The sequence below is a fragment of the Chiloscyllium plagiosum genome, chromosome 25, assembly GCF_004010195.1.
Source record: "Chiloscyllium plagiosum isolate BGI_BamShark_2017 chromosome 25, ASM401019v2, whole genome shotgun sequence".
Lineage (NCBI taxonomy): Eukaryota > Metazoa > Chordata > Chondrichthyes > Orectolobiformes > Hemiscylliidae > Chiloscyllium > Chiloscyllium plagiosum.
Genome location: NC_057734.1, coordinates 44,700,704 through 44,724,638, shown reverse-complemented (window position 1 = coordinate 44,724,638; position 23,935 = coordinate 44,700,704). Strand labels below are relative to the sequence as shown.

Sequence of the window (23,935 nt, the reverse complement as noted above, 5' to 3'; positions counted from 1 at the left end):
AAGAATTTGAATCTGACACTAAGGTCCTGAATCTAAACAAAGGAAACTTCGCAAAGACCATGTCTTTTTATTTTGTTTCTTTTAGAACTGTGGATTGAAATGGAGAAAGAGCTGTTTAACTCCAGTGATTGAAAGGGTGGCTACAGTTTTGAAAAGGAAGTAACCTGGTGAGTATTGTAAAGAAACGCTCAAACAAGGCAGTTATTTAAAGTTTGACTTGCAGATTTGGAGCCAAGGAGATGTTTTGGTGTTTGCTTTTATTGTTAACGAGAAGTTGATTGGTCTATGAACTAGTGAACGGTTATCAATGACAGAGACCTTTTTGCCTACTAACAACTGTGTGATTGATTCTCGGGTTAATGGACAGTTTGGAGCTGGGCGCAAGTTCCAATGAGAGAATGAGCAAGGGAGAGAGAGAGAGAAAGGGAAGTGGTCAGTTCTTCCCTAGCTTGGGAGTGGTCTTCTGTTCTCTGCAAAATTCACTACAAACCTGAAGAAAATGAGTTTATCCTTCCTGCAACAGTAGTTGTAAGCTTTTACTTCTCACTGAAAATTCAGAGACTTTTGATAGGGAAACTGGCCATCTTGTGTCTCTGACCAACCAGTGGAAGCATCCAGAGAAAGATGACTGAAATGTGCTGGCCATCAGATGAATAATAAATATCTCAGCCACAGAATCTGGGAACAAAGACTACCAAATTGTGTTTTCAGTTTTTCTCCTTTGTCCATGATCTATTTTACCCTGTCAGTTTGTCTGTCTCCATGTGTGTCTGGGGGAATTTATAAAGGGAGTAGTGTTTTCATTAGTAGTGATATATACTGATGTTTTATAACTATTTACCCATACCTAGAATTCAATTACTTGTAATAAATAGTAATTCTTGAAACGTGGTTTGCACATTCTATCAATCTTGCCCTGAAAAATAGGTAAATTGGGACCTTTATGTACTTAGTGGGCGACACGGTGGCACAGTGGTTAGCACTGCTGCCTCACAGCGCCAGAGGCCCGGGTTCAATTCCCACCGATGTGCAGGTTAGGTGAATTGGCCATGCTAAATTGCCCGTAGTGTTAGGTAAGGGGTAGATGTAGGGGTATGGGTGGGTTGCGCTTTGGCGGGTCGGTATGGACTTGTTGGGCCGAAGGGCCTGTTTCCACACTGTAATGTAATGTAATCTAATGTAATCTTAAAAAAAATCTACATCTAATCTTTTAAAAACCTTTAACTTTTATGATGATTCTGGGAATAGTGGGATTGATTTTCAGCATGCTAACACCATGACTTGTAACATCTATGAGGGTATGAACCATGAGCTGACAATGATGAATAGGGAAACCTTACTAAAAAGATTGGTAGTGAATAGACAATGGCTAACATTTCAAGAATGTACACGTGAATTACAACAATTATTTTTTCCTATCTGCTGCAAAAACAGAAAAAGTGCTTCAAACATGGCTTACAAAATAAATTAGGGATAGTATTAGATCCATAGAGGGGATAGAAAAAACAGCAAGCTTGAGGATTGGACACAGTTAAAGTTCAGCTAAAGAGGACAAAAAGATTGACCAAGCTGGGAAAAACAGGGAGAGAGAGTAAACTTGCAGGAACATTAAGGGTTAGAGAGTAGGCTATTTAGGATTGAGATGAGGAAACTTTTTTTCAGTCAGAGATTGGTCAATCTATGAAATTCACTATCACTGGAGGTCAGGTCACTCAGTATGTTCAAGAAGAGATTCATATGTTTGTAAATGTTAAAAGCATCAAGAGGCACAGGAGAGAAAGTGAGGATATGGAGTTGAGAAACAGGATCAGAAGGAGAGAGTAGGGTCCAAGGGCCAAATGGCCTACTTCTGCTCCCAAATTTCTATACACTCCTCATCTTCCAACACTATTCCTTTTCCTCTCACTTAGCTAACATCTTATCCAAGTCCGCTGTAGAGCACTTTAAATAAAGTATTTTTGGAAGTTTATGGATAGCGCATGAAGTGCATCATTCTTATCAAAAACTCAGTTAGTTAAACGTGATTTGTATTGTATGAATTTATATTGCCTTTCCTTAATTAATTCTCCAAATCACTGTTAATTTTGCCTCAAGTTATTGTTTCTAAATGCTTTATTCAACAATTAAAGTTAAACTGACTGTTCTATAGTTGCTGGGCTTATACTTGCAAGCTTTTTAAACAAGTGGAAAACATTTGCAACACTCCAGACTTTGGGCACCACTGCAGTAAAGGGACAGTGCTGCTCTTAATTACTTCAGTATCCTTGGGGTGAAAGGAACACCTGGCGATAGCATCATTTGAAGAATGGGCCAAAGGACCACTTGAAGTTGGTCAGCAACATCTGACTTGGGAGTTGGAGAGGCATTGGATCTGCAGGGGAGTGGCTTGCAATGAATGAATATAAATCATGAGTGAGTCCTAAGACTGACACCAGCTAACTGGGAATCAGAGAAACATGCCACTCAACTGCTTGGGACCAGCTCATGCTAAATTCCAAAGGAGAGAGCAAAATACAATGCTGACATTCATGGAAAATCTGTAAAGTCATCAGTCGATTTAAAAATAAAACTTGTTATTATGTCTTAAAAAAACACACCTCTCTCAATTACAGCAATTTTAAGAGCAGTTGTACTTGGATTTAACTGAGAAACAGCAGGAATAAGATAAAATCAGGATCAATACAACAAATAAATAAGTACAGTAACCTCCTTGGTATGCAATAGGTGCATATGGAGGGTGCCAGTGACCTGAATTTGCCAGTTGTGTCAGAAATACTAGTAATAGGTGGGAGAACACAATTCATTGTTGCCTCAAGATGACAGTGCATTTTAAAAACGAGTGGTAAAAACCAATGGCTCCCATGTGAATCTGGGAATTCTTACTCTGAACACACAGTGGAACATTTAAGGTCGGTCTTGGACTAGCTTTAAAGATGGCATGATGACATTATTGGCCATTTTGAATGGAAATAGCTGCCTAATCTTGCTGTTTGTAGAGTGAACCTCTCGGATGATAAAGATCCTACTGTTGCTAAACATTTTAACCTCCTAGTTCTTCTTCAGTGTAACAAAAGTGCTTCATCTATAACCTAACTTCTCCATCATAAGATCTAAAGTTGGGATTTTTAAAAAAATTATTGCATATTTATCAGTATCACTTAAGACTCTTCAGGTACAGAAGCAATTTGCATCCAAATACAGCAAGACCAGGACAATATTCAGGCTTGGACTGATGTGTGACAAATTAAACTTTTGTCACACAAGTGTCAGGTAACTAACATCTCCAAACAAAAAGAATCTAACGCTTGTCCCTTGACATTCAATGGTAATATCATTGTTGAATCACCCATTATCAATATTCTGAGGGAATACCATTGAGAAGAAACTAAACTGGACTAGCCGTATAAATGCTGTGTACAAGAGCATGAGATATGCTTGAAATCTTGTAGCAAGGACCTTTATAGAGGTTTATAAAACCATGAGGGGCGTGGATAGGATAAATAGACAAAGTCTTTTCCTAGGTTGGGGGAGTCCAGAACGAGAGGGCATAATTTTAGGGTGAGAGGGGAAAGATATAAAAGAGACCTGACAGGCAACGTTTTCATGCAGACAGTGCTATGTGTATGGAATGAGCTGCCAGAAGAAGTGGTGGAGGCTGGTACAATTGCAACATTTAAAAGGCATCTGGATGGGCATATGAATATGAAGGGTTTGGAGGGATATGGGTCAGGTGCTGGCAGGTGGGACTAGATTGGGTTGGGCATGGACAAGTTGGACCGAAGGGTCTGTTTCCGTACTGTACATCTCTATGACTCTATAACTCACCTTTTAACTCCCAAAAACATGGCCACAAGGTACAAGTCAGAGATACCCTCCATTTTCAAATAAATTCTTTAAAATTTTGCCCAGAGTCTTTGAGTATTTTAAAATCATAGGCAAATAAATTCTTGGGGTCTCAAATCATTGGTGTTAGCCAGGAATGTGGAATAATTAGCTCAGCCATGATCTTACCAAAAGGCAAAGAGGCTTGAAGGGTCGAGTGGCCTACTGTTGCTCCTAAATTGCATGGTTGTTTCTATGTGTTTTCCCCAGCTTACCATACTCCGCTATAGATACTCACCAATCAGTTGCTCTTTTTCTGCTGACATCACTTTCTTACAGGGACAATAACTGAAATGTTTAACTAAAATCTTATCATCTTATGAAATCTTAAACTATAATTTCCTGAAAATATTTAGAACCTTCTTGTGTTACTATCCCATTGGTATTTAACTTTACCAATATCCCTAAGATCACATTCATTGATTGGGCACTGATTGTAATTAAATAGGTTTTTTTTTACCAGTCTTCCATCTCATGAAGTTATAGTATTTGCTTAGTGGTCAGCTCTGGATTAAATAAAATCTGGTCTGACTAGGAGCCCCACTTTGGTATGGAGTCTCTGGTAAAATCTGTTGCACGTAAATGTACTGAGAAGCTGCAGAACTCGCTGACCTTTTCTTTTCAAAAAGGGGGTCTCTTCTCATCCATTCTGACTTTCATTACCTCTTCTGATCACCAGTCATTGTTTCCTAGTTGTCTCTGTCAATGTCTGTGATTTTCCTACCTTGGTGCCCTTACAGTGAAGATGGGAATATCTAGCCAGTTGTGACACAGTGTGATTAATGTACAGAAGGCCTTTTGGCATACATAATGTTTCAAATCACCAATCCTATCTGATCTATGGCATACATAAAGGGGAACTTTTAGTTTCTCAGCAAACTTGATCTGGTTATGGAAACAATATTTTAACTTTGAACAGAAGTTCAAAGTGCTTTGAGAATTCTGGAATCGCAACCAATTCCAACAGTAAGGTTGTTAGCGTTGTTAATGAAACCATCAGTGTCAGTCTGGTTCTGTTTGTAGAAGATGTGCCTGAGTGAGAAGGTTGGTTAAAGCCAAGACATGAGCACATAACCTAGGTTGGCACTCCACTAAGGGAGTCTTGCATTATTAATGATGATAACCTTAGATTGACAGATATTAAACTGATGCACTATGTACTTGTTTTATTAGTTAAGGTAGATATTAGAGATGCTGTAGTAATTTCTACAAGTTATTTTTTTTCTTTCGGCATTTCTGGGCCTCCGCACACATTGAATCATAGAACACCTATTGTGTGGGAACAGGCCAGTTGGCCCAACAAATCCACACCAACACTCCGAAGAGTAACCCACCCAGACCCATTCTTCTACCCTATTACTCTATATTTACTCCTGACTAATGCAGGAGGAGAAAGTGAGGTCTGCAGATGCTGGAGATCAGAGATGGAAATGTGTTGCTGGAAAAGCGCAGCAGGTCAGGCAGCATCTAGGGAACAGGAGAATCGATGTTTCGGGCATTAGCCCTTCTTCAGGAATGACTAGTGCACCCAACCTACACATCCCTGAATACTATGGACAATTTAGCAAGGCTAATTCACCTAATCTGCACATCTTTGGATTGTGGGAGGAAACCAGAGCAGACACAGGGAGAATGTGCAAACTCCACACAGACAGTCGTGCGAGGCTGGAATCGGACCCGGATCTCTGGTGCTGTGAGGCAACAACGGGAATCACTGAGCCACTGTGCCACCCAAACCTTTGAGTTTAAGACTATTCTTTCAATAAAAGTTCAGTTTGAGGCACATAATAGATTGCAATGAATTACTCTAAACTGCATTGCTCATTGTAACAATACGAGGCACAGTATCCTAGGACACCACATTTAGATGGTGCAAAGAGCAGAAAGAAAGCTGATGTAATTCTCAAGTGACTCAGCTGCCTGTCAGAAGTTGGCACACCAATATGCAAAATATAGTACCCTGCTCAACAGATTTGAATAAAAAGACAAGTTTATATTAGTTTGAAGTTGATCTGTTTTTTTTTTTGCAGCATCCCTCTCTTCCCTCCTTCTCCCACTTCTGCTGTGGCCTCCCAATCTTCAAACTCCCAAGAAACATAAAAGGAGCTTAGTTGCCAGGGCAATTTGTATTAGAGATAATCAATGAAACAAATACTGCAGTCATTTTATGCACCGCAGTTGGCATGCTGAGAGTGCATTTCGCTTCCTTTTTTATGACAATGGTTGGAGTATTTTTGACTGAAATACCAAAAAATTCCTTCCATCGCATCTTCAGTACCGAGAAGGAAATTGATTTTAATTCCTAATCCAAAGGAGATCACCACTTTGCTTAACTGGAAGTTGTTCCATTTAAAAAAAAAATGTTGCATTAAATTCTGACTATGCTGAATTATATACAGTGCTGAAATTGAAATTATCTGAAAATTCACTTCCATTAAATGCAAGACAGTATATTCTTGTTAAGGTGAAAGGATAGACTGGTAGGTGTAGGGAATGCCAGGCGACTAAAGAAATTGAGGGTTTGGTTAAGAAAAAGAAGGAAGCATATGTCAATTATAGACTGGATAGATCGAATTAATCCTGAGATGAGTATAAAAGCAGTAGGAGTATACTTAAGAGAGAAATCAGGAGAGCAAAAAGGGGACATGAGATAACTTTGGCGAATAGAGTTAAGGAGAATCCAAAGGGTTATTACAAATACATTAAGGACAAAAGGGCCCCTCAAAGATCAGCAAGGTGACCTTTGTGTGGAGCCACAGGAGATGGGGGAGATACTAAACGAGTATGTTGCATTAGTGTTTACTGTGGAAAAGGACATGGAAGATATACAATGTGGGGAGATAGACGGTGATATCTTGAAAAATGCCCATATTACAGAGGAGGAAGTGCTGGATGTCTTGAAATACATAAAAGTGGGTAAATCCCCAGGACCTGATCAGGTGTACCCGAGAACTCAGTGGGAAGCTAGGGAAATGATTTCTGGGACCCTTGCTGAGATATTTATATCATCAATAGTCACAGGTGAGCTGCCAGAAGACTGGAGGCTGGCTAACACGATGCCACTGTTTAAGAAAGGTGGTAAGGTCAAGCCAGGAAACTATAGATCAGTAAGCCTGACATCAGTGGTGGGCAAGTTGTTGGATGGAATCCTGAGGGACAGGGTGTATGTGTATTTGGAAAGGCAAGGACTGATTGGGGATAGTCAACATGGCTTTGTGCACGGGAAATCATATCTCACAAACTTGATGGAGTTTTTTTCAAGAAGTAACAAAGAGGATTGCTAAAGGTAGAGCAGTAGACGTGACTTATATGGATTTCAGTAAGGCTTTCGACAAGGTTCCCCATGGGAGACTGGTTAGCAAGGTTAGATCTTGTGGTAAACAGGGAGGACTAGGCATTTGGATACAAAACTGGATTGAACTTAGAAGACAGAGGGTAGTGGTGGAGGGTTGTTTTTCAGATTGGAGGCCTGTGACCAGTGGAGTGCCACAATGATCAGTGCTGGGTCCACTACTTTTCATCATTTATAAAGATGATTTGGATGTGAACATAGGAGATATAGTTAGTAAGTCTGTAAACGATACCAAAATTGGAGGTGTAGTGGACAGTGAAGAAGATTTTCTCAGATGGGCCAATCTGCTGAGAAGTGGCAGGTGGAGTTTAATTTAGAGAAATGTGAGGTGCTGCTTTTTGGAAAAGCAGATCTTAGCAGGTCTTATATACTTAGTAGTATGGTCCTGGGGAGTGTTGCTGAGCAAAGAGACCTTGGAGTGCAGGTTCATAGCTATTTGAAAGTAGAGTTGTAGGTAGGTAGGATAGTGAAGAAGATGCTTGGTATGCTTTCCTTTATTGGTCAGTGTATTGAGTACAGGAGTTGGGAGGTCATATTGTGGCTGTACAGGACATTGGTTAGGCCACTTTTGGAATATTGCATGCAATACTGGTCCCCTTCCTATTGGAAAGATGTTGTGAAACTTGAAAGGGTTCAGAAAAGATTTACAAGGATGTTGCCAGGGTTGGAGGATTTGAGCTATGGGGAGAGGTTTAATAGGCTGGGGCTGTTTTCCTTGGAGGGTCAGAGGCTAAGGGATGACTTAATAGAGGTTTATAAAATCATGAGGGGCATGGACAGGATAAATAGACAAAATCACTTCCCTGGGGTGGGGGAGTCCAGAACGAAATGGCATAGGTTTAGGGTGAGAGGGGAAAGATATAAAAGAGATCTAAGGGGCAACTGTTTATGCAGAGGGTGGTACGTGTATGGAATGAGCTGCCAGAGGAAGTAGTGGAGGCTAGTACAATTGCAACATTTAAAAAGGCATATGAATAGGAAGGGTTTGGAGGGATATGGACCAGGTGGGACCAGATTAGGTTAGGATATCTAGTCGGCATGGATGAGTTCAGCTGACGCATCTGTTTCCGTGCTGTACATCTCTATGACTCTATGCCCATCTTTGGACTGTGGGAGGAAACCTATGCAGATATGGGGAGAATGTGCAAACTCCACACAGACAGTCACTTGAGGATGGAATTGAACCCACATCCCTGGTACTGTGAGGCAACAGTGCTAGCCACTGAGCCACCGTGGCACTCCTAAGTGCTCCGCCAAAAAATATTCTGTTCCGATAATCCGTACATAATTGTGGCGCATAGACAACATCCGGTGATCAGAATAAATACAAGTGAATGAGACCTGCTGGCTCAAAATCCTGCAATTCTCTCCCTAAGGGCATTGTGGGTCTACCTCCAGCACATGGCCTCAAACCATCTTATTAAAAACAGGTACACATTTCCTATTGCTTTGGAACTGGCTTGTGCTGACTGGATGTCCAATGCTCAGCTTTGGAAGAGTCTCTCTTTGAGTTAAACATTGGGAAGGCTGCATGTATCATTTCTGGCCCAAGGTCTTCTCCCTAATCAATCTCAGCTTGAACCAATTTGCAGGTTCTATTTTTTTCAATTCTGATCAGCAAATTTCCAGTACCACCTCCCCAGCTTGACCATTTACAGTCACCTCACAATAATTCCCAACTCTGCCTTTACATCTCCTGCTGAATCCTAATCTCTCCACTTTTCTACACTTCCAGGCCCTGTGGCCCCCAATGCAGTTCTTGCAGGCCACCTTTACCACCCTCCATGAACTCCAATTTCTCCAAAATCTGCTGCACATCTCTACATCAGTACTTACTGTTTATTCATCACCTCCATTCTTGCTAGCCTCTAGTATTAGTTTCTTATCATTCAAAACAAAATCCTCATCTTTAAATCATGCCTGAATCATGGCATTCCCACCATTGGCAGTAGAACTTTCAGATATTGAAGCTCTACTCCCTGGAATTCCTTCCCAAAACACATCACTGATAAAATAATAGATCACCGTCCTAATTTCCACTTTTCTGGCTTGGTGTTCCATTAACACATCTCTGGAATGTACTATAATCTTTTATACTTGCAGCATTTTATAAAGTATTTTAATCCATTACCTGGCTTGGTACTGAATTAATTCAATGAATACAAAAGGGATTGAAAATCTGCATCAGTCATTGAAATCATGTTCCTGTGTAGTTAACATGTTGCAGCTAGTAATGAGTTTATTGTAGGGAAGTTTGTTTGGTACAAGAGGGATGTGAGATTTGTTCAGATTGGCAGATTTTGAAATATTAAGAAAACAAAAACAAAATCATGAATTATGAATATTGTTTTGTTCTAGCAGAGTTGTGGAGTATTTATTATTTTCTGTAATTTTAAAGCTTAATTCCTATTCTAAAATTACAATTAATTATACTTTTATCAGTGATAAATTTGTATCACAGTGAAAAATGTAAAGTAAGGTGATAGTGGGCTGCCATGATCACCTGCTATAGGCGCAGTTTGATACAACTGTGTGTGTTAGACCATTTCAGGAGGGCAGATAAGAGGTGGAGTGCAACAACACAAAGCACAGCAGGTTTCCTTCCCTAAAAGGATATTATGGAGATGTTGGATTTTTTTTGGACAATCCAATAGTTTCACTTAGCCCAGATAGTTTTTCCAACAGAATTCAAATCCCTAAACTATTACGGTGAGATTTCAATTCATGTCATGTGGACTTTTAATTTAGATCTTTGAATTACTCATGCAGTAGCACAATCATTACAACTGAAACTTACTTAACCAATATTAAGTCAAGATTCTTCCTGTTCTGTGTTTTTGCATTGGTTTACTGGTTAAGTCATTGAGGATGTCCTGTTTTATTCAACGTACACTTTTCAAAGATAAACAGTGATTCAAATTAACTTTTGAACAAAGACGTTTGAAGATGTGGTAGAAGGCAACAGTTAATTCTGGCAATGGAGTGATATTAGGGTGTGGTTAAGAACTGCATTATTTGAATTATATCTCTGAATCATTAATCACCGACAAAACTTATATAAACATTATATTTTCGTACTATTTTTTTTCCCCCAAGAAGTGCGGGTGAAGAGTGAAGGTCAGTGCAAAAAGGGAGGTTTCCCGTTAGTTCAGCAAATTTCTGCATTTGTGGTTGAGCACATACTCTAGGGTGGTCCCTTCTTTAGTTCCCTGTTTGTGCTGAGTTAACTGACCTCAGCAAAATTGGTGGGGAGACAGTAGAATTTACCACAACACCCATGGGGCTATTATGATAAGTCAGACTTTGTTAAAGGACTCAATTTTCTGAAACGGATTTCCAGATTTTCTGCCACAACTTTGGCCAAAAATGGCTGTAATGCCGTTTCTTGGGAATTGCTAATGAACTGTAATCACAACTGCAGCAGATTGGAGAAGCCCTGCAGAGGTTCAAGGCCGCTGGATGCAACTTTTATACTACTATTCCTGTTGAGCTGGTGAGGACAGGTTTGAACTTAGTTGCAATGGTCCAGTTGAAATAAATTAATAATATTAATTCTGGTAGCAAAGGGAAACATGTGAATATAGAAAATATATAAGGCAAAAAAAAGCCCTCACATCTTAATGGGGCTGCACAGTGGCTCGTGGTTAGCACTGCTGCCTCACAGCGCCAGAGACCCGGGTTCAATTCCCTCCCTTGGGCAACTGCCTGTGTGGAATTTGCACATTCTCCCCGTGTCTGCGTGGGTGCTCCAGTTTCCTCCCACAATCCAAAGATGTGCAGGTTAGGTAAATTGGCCTTGCTAAATTGCCCATAGTGTTAGGTGTAGGTGAAGTCAGGGGTGAATGTAGGGGAATGGGTCTGGGTGGGTTGTTCTTTGGAGGGTTGGTGTGGACTTGTTGGGCCAAAGGGCCTGTTTCCACACTGTAGGGAATCTAATCTAATCTGCTCTGCCATTTGAAATTTTGGCTTATCATCTACTTCCATCTTGCTATCTCCATGTTCCTTTTTATTAGCAACTAGAAATCTATCCATCTCTGCCTTGAACTATTCAATGACTGAGCTTCCATAATCTTGCAGGTAGAGAATTCTTCCTCATCTCAATCCTAAATGGTTTGCCCCTTGTTCTAAGATTGTACCCCCAGTTTTAGATCCCCTGCCAAAGGGCAGGGAAAAAAACATCTTTGTCTGTCCCCCCCCATGTAGTCTTTTAAGAATATTGTAAGATTCAATGAAATCACTTATTGCTCCTATTTTCTATGTTACAATGGCTTCCATTGTACATTGGCATCTAAATTACATAATTCTCGTTTCTCAGTCTCACCCCTTCCCACATCTGCACCTCTTCCTGCACTGCTCTCGGAAAACTCAAGAATTATTCTAAATATGAATGTAGGCTCTTATGTATCATTCATTTCTTTTATCCCAAAGTGGTCAATTCATTATCAGGTAAACCCTAAGCACTTGAATTTTGTCCTAAACTCTGTCTCGCTCTCCCTTCATTTAAAATGCTGTTTAGGAACTACTTCGTTGAATAAACTGTTTGTTACCTTTCCTAATATGTCAATGTTAGGCTCACTTTCTTTTTTCTCATGTGACACACTTTTGAATTTCTGCCGTGTTAAACACACAAGACAAATGGAAATTGTAATTATCATAAACCAGTCACTGGATGAAGTCAGGTTGGAGTTTTACATACAGTACAGTAGACTAGGGGAAAATGAAAATTGAAGTTTTAAACAATTTCACTTGGAAAGAATGGGTTAAGTTGATGATGTGATGTTTCTTCATTTCAATACAACTCTCATAGATTCTGTGGATTATTCTACTTTCATTGTTGAAAAAAATTGTTCTTCGTGCATCCCAGCAATGGTGAAATTCTGTTATTTTTCCTCAAGTTTTCCTTTGAAACCACATGGTCCATTCAAAGAGTTCTCATTATAAGCCTCAGATATTGAACCAAATATTGTGGCACTTGTGGTAAGAGGCAACAGTAGCTTTGTAACTGAATGAAAAGGGTGAATGGATGATGGCAACAGATGGATTGTTGGATGGATCCCCCGAGAAACAATGCTACTTGAAATAGTAACAATAAGATGTGGAATCTGTGAAGAAAATGCACATCACTATGAAATTGGAAAACAAAATGCTTGTGACAGTGTTTCTTTTTCTAATCTCTTTCTCGGTTTGTTATTTTTCTGGTGACTCTTATCACTATTTTGCTTCCTGACTAAAACACAGTTATTTTCATTCCGCTTTTTTTTCTGTCGATTGTTCTTTTGCTTCTGCTCAAACAGCTTTTTGGAAATTATCTGCTCTTCATATTTTCCCTATTTCATCTTTTTCTCCGCTCTCAGGATCCCAGGGTTCTGCACTTGTTGTCACAAACCAGAGATGACATTTACGTAAAGTGATGACTACTTCCCTCCCCACCATTCACACTTGCAAGCATTGAATTGTGCTGGCATGCAGTTTGAGAGTTGCTGGATATCTGCCAGATCTTGTCAAAATACTAACCTTCAAGCACAAGACCAAGGAGCAAATGTCATTAAGCTCTTTGCCTTGGTGATATGGAGGATTAGAGGGAAGCAAATGGGAGGGAGAGGATGTAACGGCTAAGAATTATCCTTTCCTTTTCAACAATTGTCTGATTATTTCCTGCAGGGAGCAATGGACACCGTTTGCTGATCAAGGGAAACATAGGCTAATTTTTTATTTTACACTTAAAGTTTGGTTGTCAGTGCCCAATGCACCTCCAGGTCATCAGTTAAAAATGGCCCTAACTGCCTGCTCATCTGAAATCAATAGAAAACTCGAGGATTGATCCTGGTACCTCCCAGTAAATCTTGTTGCACCACACTTGTTGCATGTGCTTAGGTTCCAGTGTCTAACTTGCCTGACCCAATGTAATAATTGGACCTCTGGCAGTGTCTCTTGTACTTTTCTTGTACTAGTGCATATTTAAAATGGCAAAGTGTAAGAAGGATATGAGTTTCAAGAATTGCTGGGAAAACGACGAGTTGGTTTCTCATCAAAAACCAGAAAGCACTGGAAAATCCAATAGTTGACAGCGATATTTTCAAAATGAGGTCAATGTCACATGTTTATTGTTATCTGCTAAATAATAAAAGCACCATTTTTTTAATGTTACCTTTGTAATTTTACAAATCCCTAGCCTCTATTCTATTAGTCCTCAGACTGTTCTTCTTTATTGATATGAAAGGATTGAGATGTACACAGTTGCTGTAGTTATATTTTTGATTTTTTTTGTGCTACATTAATAATCAAGTTTCTGGTGCAAATCAGTCACACTGTAATCTCCCACGAGTGGTGCTGCAGTGATATTCAGTATGGAATCCCACAGATCCTTTGCTTCCTTCATAGTGATACTTCAATGATTCATCCACATGCTTCACAAATGCCTGACAGAGCTGTTCAGCTATGTGTTTTTTTAATTAAGAAGGTTAAAAGAAATTGAAGTAACAGATAAAAAAAGACAGATGTATAACTTTAAAATTGTTACAGAGTTGCTCCCTGATCAACTGGCCTTGCTTCACTTGTCTCGACTCTCCATACATCACATCATATGAAGTCTGCTACCATATGCAAAACATATGGTCAAAACTGAATAATGCAGCTCAAATAGCATTGTGATCGAGATGTCTTTAGCACAATTGTACTTAATAGGGTCATAGAGATGTACAGCACGGAAACAGACCCTTCGGTCCAACCTGTCCACGCTGACTAGATATCCCAACCCAATCTAGTCCCACCTGCCAGCACCCGGCCCATATCCCTCCAAACCCTTCCTATTCATATACCCATCCAAATGCCTCTTAAATGTTTTAATTGTGCCAGCCTCCACCACTTCCTCTGACAGCTCATTCCATACACGTACCACCCTCTGTGTGAAAAAGTTGCCCCTTAGGTCTCTTTTATATCTTTCCCCTCTCACCCTAAACCTATGCCATTTCGTTCTGGACTCCCCGATCCCAGGGAAAAGACTTTGTCTATTTACCCTATCCATGCCCCTCATAATTTTGTAAACCTCTATAAGGTCACCCCTCAGCCTCCGATGCTCCAGTAAAAACAGCCCCAGCCTGTACAGCCTCTCCCTGTAGCTCAAATCCTCCAACCCTGGCAACATCCTTGTAACATCCTTGTAAATCTTTTCTGAACCCTTACAAGTTTCACAACATCTTTCTGATAGAAAGGAGACCAGAATTGCACGCAATATTCCAACAGTGGCCTAACCAATGTCCTGTACAGCCGCAACATGACCTCCCAACTCCTGTACTCAATACTCTGACCAATAAAGGAAAGCATACCAAACACCTTCCTCACTATTCTATCTACCTGTGACTCCACTTTCAAGGAGCTATGAACCTGCACTCCAAGGTCTCTTTGTTCAGCAACACTCCCTAGGACCTTAGCATATTTTGCATCAGTATTTACTGTGGAAAAGGATATGGAAGATATTGACTGTAGGGAAATAGATGGTGACATCTTGCAAAATGTTCAGATTACAGCGGAGGAAGTGATGGATGTCTTGAAATGGTTAAAGGTGGATAAGTCCCCAGGACCTGATCAGGTGTACCCGAGAACTCTGTGGGAAGCTAGAGAAGTGATTACTGGGCCTCTTGCTGAGATATTTGTATCATCAATAGTCACAGGTGAGGTGCTGGAAGTCTGGAGGTTGGCAAATGTGGTGCCACCGTTTAAGAAGGGCGGTAAAGACAAGCCAGGGAACCATAGACCGGTGAGCCTGACCTCAGTGGTGGGCAAGTTGTTGGAGGGAATCCTGAGGGACAGGATATGTACTTCTTGTAAGATGTGGGAGTTTAAAGAGAGTTTAAGGGTTACTGCGGACTATATCTGCCATTAATGATGTTGGATGCGAATCTTATCAGATCGAGTGGCTCGGTTGGAGAGACAAATAGAAGCGATGAGGAATTTGCAACAGCAACAGTATGTGATGGGTGGCAGTTATACTTAAGAAGTAGTTCACCAGATTTTAAGTTTGCTTGCTGTGCTGGAACGTTGGCTTTCATGAAAACCAACCTTTCAGCTCAGCAAGCAAACTTACAACCTGAACCTCAACCTGAGCTACAAATCTTCTCAAAGATCGCAAGTGATCAATAAGTTGGACCAAAATGCAAGGAACTGATGTACAACTATAGAAGAGAACAGCTAGAACCCTGTCGGAGAAATTCAGCCCAATGAATCAGAGGCCAGAAATGAGGATCGCAGTGAAATTGACAAGCGGATTATTAAACAAAGTGGTATCGCGGAAGAGAAATTGACCAGGCTGACACAGAACTGATTCTTTGCACAGATGGCCAGAATGCTCTTCACCAATCGGAAGGTGCAGGCAGGCTTTATAGGGGTACAACACAAAGGTGATAATTGTAAAGCAGTTACAGTACAATAGTGAAAATTGTAAAGCGATTAAAACAAGGATAAATCGAATGGAAATTAATCAAGCGTCTGGCAGCAGCAATTCACTTGTAATTGACACAGGAAATTCCAGCCATCTCTTAAAGTAGGTGAGAATGTCTTCTAAAGGATTCTTCATTTCATTTCTCGTCCACGTGACTATGTGTAAATGTCCCTTCTCCTGGCATTTAGGAGTGTCCATTGTGTTCCTCCTCCGAGCGAAGTCTTCCGGGGGCTCTCGGTCTGCCTCTTTATGCGGTACCTATTTCAATCGGAAATGAGCCTGTCCTTAGGGTATTGGGACCACAGTGCCAATCGTGCTGGGAGCTTACTGTGAAGGTTGTTTGGGAAGTGTATGGTATGGGAGTAGCTTGGCCATGTCTGGTTTCTATGTTATCCTATTTGGCCAAGACAGGGGCATTGTGGGTGTGTTCTGTGTGTGTTGGCAGGCTTGATCTCTGTATTTCGCAGACCATCTTCTGTGTTTTTTGTGTGGTCATGCTGTGAGTGGGCAGGGTAGGAAATCTTTCTCCCACAACCCTCATCATGGATGTCATACAAGACTGGTTCCTATGTGGCAGCATAAGTTGTCATAAGTGCAAGCAACAACATAGTTTTACATGTATGATATAGGTTACTTTACAACATGCAACTGCAAAATTAGATTTTCACCGCTTGTGAGGAAATTAAATTGTACTCACAGGATGATGAGAATCTGGAACTCACTGCTGTAACAGTGGAAGAGGTAGAAACTCTCAACATTTAAGAAGCATTTTGATGCTCACTTATGATACCAAGGCAAATAGGTTAAGAATAATAGGCCAATAGATGTTTGTTTTTGTCTGGCACAGACTCGATGGGCTGAATTGTCTGGAAACAAAGAAGAGGAACCAGGTGAACGTGGCAAACAACATAACACTGAAGCTTTCCAGCTCAGAACTAGGTATCAGCTCAACAGGGTCTGATTAAAGTAGTGTGACTTTTCCCATGCATTCCGATGAACACTTTGTGGAAGCAAACACCAAAGTGCATGGGGTAGTATACCAGTAATTATTTTCTTGCACCCATTGTTCTGCTAAAGTGATGCATGGATGAAAACATTTGAGAATCCTATTTATATAGTATTTATAATATAAAACATCACAAGATACTTTACAGGGAAATTACAATTCAAACTTTGTTACTGAGCCACATTATGAGAAATTAAGTTAGATGACAAAAGCTTGGTCAAAGAGGTAGATATTAAGGAGCATCATGCATATTGGAAGACAGGTAGATAGATCAAGAGATTTAGGGAGGAAATCCTACAGTTTAAGGCCTTGGCAGCTGAAGCACAGCTACTGATGGTGGACTGATAAATGCAAATACTTTGGAAAGCTATTGGGCTGTAGCAATTATAATGATTGGGATGAGTAAGGACTTGAAAACCAGAATGAGAGTTTTAAAAGCAAGGAATTGCCAATTTAAGAAAGAGCTCAACTGTTTTGTGATTTGTTTAATAAAATAAAAAAATATAAACAGGGGAAAAAAAAAGAGAGCTCAGATGGCTGATCAACAGCTCTTAATGTGTATTAAGACACACACAGCAAAATCTTGTGCCATCTCAATAAGTCATGAGAAATGATAATGAATTATTTTATCAACGATACTTTCTTGTTTAAGTTTTAAAATGGACTTTACTGAACTAGAACATGACCACTGTCAATCACAGTGCAAATTTACTATAATTTCAGGAAGTTCCAATCAGCATTACCACGAAAAAGCTAACGATCCTCCTGGAATCTTACAGACCTTCTAATGAGTGGACATTGCAGTCAAACAAATACCAAACAGCAATGGACACGGTATCTTCCCAGCAGAGACTGAGAATAAATGAAAACTTTTAAAACTCATCATGCCTGAAGAAGCACTAACAGCTCACCATTTATTTCATGCAATAAATAGCGGGTTTCGACTGGAGAAATAGAAGCTTTACTTCATTATATTTGTGAAGGTACTAATGATTGCATTTATCTCTTAAGGTGAATACTGGACACGACCAAAGCAATAGAATAGTTTCGAGTTTACTGCTCACATTGAGTCTACTTGCAAAGCCTTACATTGAACGCCAGACTCTAAGATGAGCCACATTTGCCCCAAGTTCAATACCTGCTCAAACCTAGTTCTCTGGAAGATTCCAATAATTGCAGGAACAGTGGATTAAGTCTATAAACCATAATCTTGCTGTTCCTTTGTCAAATTCAAAGGAATTTTGAAACTTCAGCCAACTGAACTGACATGAAAACTCCTACAGAAAAGAATCTTGACCGGGGCAATCACTTTCTCAACTCATAAAAAGTCAATGAATTAATATCTGATTTATGTTATTCTTAATTGTAACCTTTTCCTTTCCCTTTTCTTTTTTCCTTATATGCTTTTATTAAATGTTGTGACAATCATCCCCCAATTTTGAATGCATGTTTAAATGATACTTCTGTTGTAAATCTTGGTAAGAGTTTGTTGGACGTCATTTAAAAACTTTCACAATCAGAAGGTTTGGGAGAAACCAAGAGCACCCTATTTCAAAGGGAACTGAATGATATTAAAAAAAACTCAACTTACAGTCATATCAGAAGAAAAATGAAATCATTCAAATTATCACCTTCTCCCTTTCCATAAAACATGATTGACCACAAGCTTATAGAAATTAGAATACAAGTGGCTGGCCACCATTTGGAATTGTCAAGTCCAGATGCAACAAAAGCATGGAAGATGGTTTCAATAACAAACAGGACAATATTATTAAGATGAACAAAAAATGACATGCATGAGGCCAGAAGCTAACTTTGAGGTTAAAAATGACACCTAGGTTGCAAGCAGTCTGATTCAGCTTCAAACAGTTGCCAGAAAGAGAGGTTGATTCAAGTGACTACAGAACAGAGTTTGCGGCAAGAACTGAAGTCTTCCCAATATTTAGTTGGGAGAAAAGTTCTGTTCATCCTGTACAGGGGAAGGCTGACAACTTAGAGAGCATGGAAAAGTCCAGAGAAGAGATGACAGGATAGAGTTGCTGTCCAGTGCCTATATGGAAATTGATCATGATGTTGTGATATTTATGAATATTTGTAGCTCAGGTTGTGGTTCAGGTCGTAAGTTTGCTCACTGAGCTGGGAGATGCTGTTATTCTAAGACAAGAAATAGGAGGGAACCAAGCATGAATCCTCAGAGGACACCAAAAAGTAACAGTGCAAGAGAAGCAAAAAAGCCATCTTGGTGAATCTCTATGATTAGATAAGAATGGAATGAGCTGGCACAGTTCCATGAAGCTAGATAATGGTGTGTAGAGGTGTTTGGGGAAGATATTGTAGTGACCATGGTCAAAGACTGCAGGCAGATCAAGAATGGAAAGTTTGCTTTTGTCATCATTTAGGATATTATTTGTGACTTTAAGGAGTTATTTCACTACAGTGATAGGACAGTAACCTGATTGGATGAATTCAGAGGTAGAATTCTGGGTAAAATGGGAATTGAATGGGAAATGGGAGGTGATAAAACATTCAAAAGCTTTGGAGTGGAGGGGAAACTTGAAGATGGTGCTGTATTACACAAATATTTTGTTAAGGATAGCAGTGAATTTGAAAGAACAGTAAAGTACCTGAGGAGGGTCAATTAATCATTAACAATATCTGCCAGCACAGGAGTCAGGAAATGGAGTTCAGTAGTCAGCAATTTAAATGTATAAGTACAAGTTGTAGGACTGGGGTTCCACAGATAAGGTGAGTTTGGAGAAAGCATTGTGGGAGACAGGAGAGAAACTCAAGAAAGATGCATTTAAGGACCAGGATAAAGAAAGATTTTTGGGGAAGCTTGACCTGGTGAGCTGGGGAAAGGGAGGACACTGCTAGCAACAGTTGGCAGTTCCAAACATAAAGACAAAAATACTCATGAGCTCAGCTCACTTAGAGGTGGAGACAAGGTTCAAGGACATGGAATGTTTGGAGTTTAGTTCCCTATAGAGAAAATTAGACAGGATTACCTTTGCAATTAAGATAATCCTGGAAAAGTGAGCTTCTTTGGCAAACAAGTGCAGGTGGGAGAAAGTAGTTTAGTGTTTTGAATGTTCTCGACTGGTATGGTGGTGAACGGCTAGGCCAGTTGTCCAGCAATGTATTTGGATATAGTCCAAGAGATTTCAATATTTTACCACCTGCCTCTCATATACTCAACACGTTAAACACCTTTTTTTTGTATACCACAACCACAAGAGTACATAAATATACATGCAACTGTGAATGACACTATGAATTTCAATTTGAGGTAGTATCCTGGTGATTCCAGAGTAATGGACAATGTCTTTCCAGTATGACAGGCCTCTCTCCTGTAATTGGAAATGATTTATTACTTAAGAAAACAGATCTAAAAGGATAAGCAATCCAACCTATAACATTTATTCTTATAATCAACACAATACCTCCGCCGCGAAGGCTGCCGGGATACTGGATGAATGGTGGCGCGGAGCGTACCGGGATCCTGGAGGAGAGTCTGCGCAGTGCCTGACGGGATATCAGCTGTGTGTCCCAGAATCTGGCTCCTTATTCCGAGTGAGGTTATTGTGCGGCCTCAGGGAAACGAGTTATATAAAGCCGGGGGCACTGGCTTACCTGTTGGGTATGTACCTTGTAGCGTCGTCGGTTGCGAGGGAGCGGAGTTACCCTGAGGCCGTGACAGGGACGGCCGAAGGCTACATTGGGAGGTCCGGGATAAAGAATCTACCCGCCTGAGAGAGGAATGTGGGAGGGCTTGGAATACCGAGGGATGGGTGGGGAAGTAGAGGAAGTGAGGGAGGAAATACCTAACGTAAGAAAGAAAGGCTTAAGGTGAGGAATGGAAAAGAGAAACTATAGATTAGCGTGAGACAAAGAAGTTTCTAATAACTTCATCCTTCCAACGCCTCTCTCTTATGGGTTCCCTCTATATCACCACTCTTGCCTCATTCCACTCCTGTCTATCCCAAACAATCAACATTACCCCTTCTATCAGCTTGAACGACATTGTAATCATCTCTGTACCCCTTTGTGTTGGTGTTTGCATTACGCGAGGCTAATGATAAATCCGATTTAGCTCAACTGTCACTGTTCCCGACTGCTAGTTCGACATCAAATTCTGGAACTCAACTGCAGCAAGGCCGAACTAAACCTCTTCCCTTCAATGTGCACCTTTGGTGCTAATTTTAATGGTGTCCTATCCTGTTTGCTCAGACTGCCAACTCTCATCCATTTGAAAGAAAGAACTCCATTTATAGGGCATTGTTTATATATTGTAGATGTCTCATGCATGTCTTAACAGTGCAGGTACTTGAGATAGATTGCTGACTTCCATTTCCAGATGATGAGCAGTCTATTCTCCCTACCTCAGTCAAGACCGGTCCTTTGTCACATAAAGGAACAGTTTCTCCATTGACAGCCATCCATTGTTGTTTTCTGAGCTCCACCCTACATGAACTTGAACCCATTTGGAATTCTGCTGTTTGCACCCTGATCTGCATACACATTCCTGTGTGTATACCTCTGGTTTCCAGACTACAGCATTTGATTTCAAAATTTTCACACTTGTTTTTTAAATATCTATGGAGATTTTCTCTCCCTGTTTCTCCCCTTATTTACTCTAATCCATTGTGCATTCCTCCACTTTGAGCAATGGTAGAGGTTTTAACTGACCCATCCAGGGTGCAGATCTTCCTCTTATTAATGTTGATTTCTCTTTGTTGTGACTCTTATTTTTTGAAAATCTTCAGAAAACTCAAATTCTGAATATGTTATTATCCATTTCCTAAGTTCTGATGTTCAACTTTTTCCTGTAATGAACCTTTGGACATGAAGTGAAGGGTAGTGTATAAATGCGACTTGTTAGTATGTGCAGGTATCACAAACTGTTGAGAAAATCTGGCTTTTCAGTAGCAGATGTAATGCAGCAAAGCTGTGAGGAAGCAGTCAAATTTTAATCTGGAACCATATTTTCGACAACCCTCATTTTAGGTAACGATCAAAATGTTTCATCAATAATTTGCACCTTTGTTGCAGGACAAGGAATGTTAAGATCAAAATGAGTTGAACATTTGGCTTTGATTTTGACTTACTACTTTTGTTTTCTTCTTGCTGTAAAGTGAACTTTGAATAAACTTCAAAAGCATAATCAGAAAATCTCAAGAAGAAGCTGTACACAATTTAGTTGATGGACCATATTGTGCTAGGCTGGTTGTAGGCTATAAGTTTGGTTCGGTCTTTCTGCAGTGAATGCATTAGATATAATGTGGAAATTAACCAGGAGAAAATAAGGACTGGAGATCAGAGTTGAGAGTGTGGTGCTGGAAAAGCACAGCAGGTCAGGCAGCATCCAAAGAGCAGGAGAATCAATGTTTCGGGCATAAGCTCTTTATCAGGAATGAGGCTTGTGGATCGGGGTTGAGAGATAAACGGGAGGGGGTGGGTATAGGGGAAGGTAGCTCAGATAGTGATAGGTGGATGAAGGTGAGGGAGAAGGTGATAGGTCAGAGGGGGAGTGATGGACAAGTTTGGAGGGTTGTGCTGAATTGGAGGCTTGGGACTGGGATAATGTGGGGGAAGGAGAAATGGGGAAGCTGCTGGAATCCATATTTATCCCATGTGGTTGCAGGGTCCCAAGGTGGAATATGAGGTGTTCCTCCTCCAGGCATCAGATGGTAATGATTTGGCGGTGGAGGAGTCCCAGGGCCTGTACGTCCTTGACAGAGTGGGTGGGGGAGTTGAAGTGTTCAGCCACGGGGTGGTGGGTGCGGGTGTCCCAGAGATGTTCACCGAAACCATCTGCCAGAAGGTGTCCTGTCTCCCCAATGTAGAGGAGGCCACACTGGTTGCAACGGATGTAGTAGATGACATTGGTAGTGGTACAGGTAAATTTCTCACGGATGTGGAAGGATCCCTTGGGGCCTTGGACAGAGGTGAGGCGAGTGGTGTGGGCACAGGTTTTGCACTTCCTATGGTGGAAGGGAAAGGTGCCAGGAGTGGGGTGTGGGCCAGTGGGGGGTGTGGACCTGACATCTTCAACCATGTGGGAAGGGAAGTTGTAATCGTGGAATGGGGGGGGGCAACTGAGACTTTGAGGTGGAATTTGTTATTTGGGGAACAGATGCGGTGGAGGCAGAGGAATTGGGAATAAGGGATTGCGTTTTTACAGGAGGTAGGGTGGGAGGAGGTGCAGCCAAGGTAGCTGTGGGAGTCGGTGGGCTTGTACTATATGTCTGTGGTTAGTCAGTCACCAGAGATTGTGATGGAGAGGTCCACGAAGGGGAGGGAGGTTTCCAAGATGGTCCAGGTGAATTTGAGGTCTGGTAGAAGGTGTTGGTATAGTTGATGTACTGTTCAACCTCCTTGTTGGAGCATGAGGCGGCACCGATACGGTCATCGATGTAGCGGAGGAACAGTTGGGGGTGGTGTTGGTGTAACTGTGTAAGATGGACTGTTCCTCATATCCAACAAATAGGCAGGCATAGCTTGGTCCCATGTGGTGCCCATGGCTACCCCTTTTGTTTGGAGGAAGTGAGAGGATTGGAAGGAGAAGTTGAAGTTGAGGACCAGTTCAGCCAGGCAGATGAGAGTTTCAGTGGAAGGGTACTGTTTGGGACAGTGTGAGAGGAAGAAATGGAGGACTTGGAGACATATAATGTGGAAACCTCTAGTCAGAAAAAAAAACCCAAAAAATAAGGTGGTTCCATGTAATGTAGAAAATAATTATATCTATGTTTTCTATGGTAAAGATATTGTTTTCCTTAATGCTTGTATGTTTTTATATAAGCAAAATATTTTCAAACCAAAATAAATTAAGCTGCACAGGAATGCATTGTATGATTATTGACTTACTTTATTTGTTTTGAATTGGGTAGGATTTTTTGATTCATAGCAGCTATTTGCAATCTATTATCTATTGCTCCAAATATTCTGTTCTGAAGGTTGTGACCTTTGTCTGTGAATAGTTCACCAATGCATTGCATCAGTGGCTATTCTTTCTCGATCTGCCTTTCTTGATCTGTCAGCATGCTATCCCACCATTGACAGATATCATAATTTAACTCTTAATCTTGCACTTGCCAGGTGGAATCAGTAGATTGTGATTGGGAGTAGATTCCTTGCCACATCATTCCCTTTTAGTGTGCAGGGGCACTGGGCCAGATTTCAATCCAACTACTTTCCAGGCTAAGGTCAAGTACTTTAACAGAGACTTGCCAACACACTTGTAGGTATCTTGTTTGTAGTG

At 40.7% G+C, this 23,935-nt stretch overlaps 1 protein-coding gene and 1 long non-coding RNA gene across 3 annotated transcripts in view; one reads left to right on the top strand and one right to left on the bottom strand.

Moving 5' to 3' along the window:
- Positions 1–15,031: 15,031 nt before the first annotated feature.
- On the bottom strand, positions 15,032–20,194 carry LOC122562811. Of its 2 annotated transcripts, none has more exons than XR_006315422.1 (3): positions 20,118–20,194; positions 16,369–16,537; positions 15,032–15,929 (listed from the first exon to the last, which is right to left on the bottom strand). It is a non-coding gene; the product is annotated as an uncharacterized LOC122562811 (long non-coding RNA). The 2 variants fall into 2 exon arrangements; XR_006315421.1 differs by lacking the exon at positions 20,118–20,194 and adding an exon at positions 19,683–20,061.
- The window catches only part of zgc:63587 (uncharacterized protein LOC393431 homolog), a 139,062-nt gene continuing 135,312 nt past the window's right edge, over positions 20,186–23,935 (top strand). The window contains exon 1 of the mRNA XM_043716054.1: positions 20,186–20,314. The gene's annotated coding sequence lies outside the window, so the exon portion shown is untranslated. The remainder of the gene's footprint in view (positions 20,315–23,935) is intronic.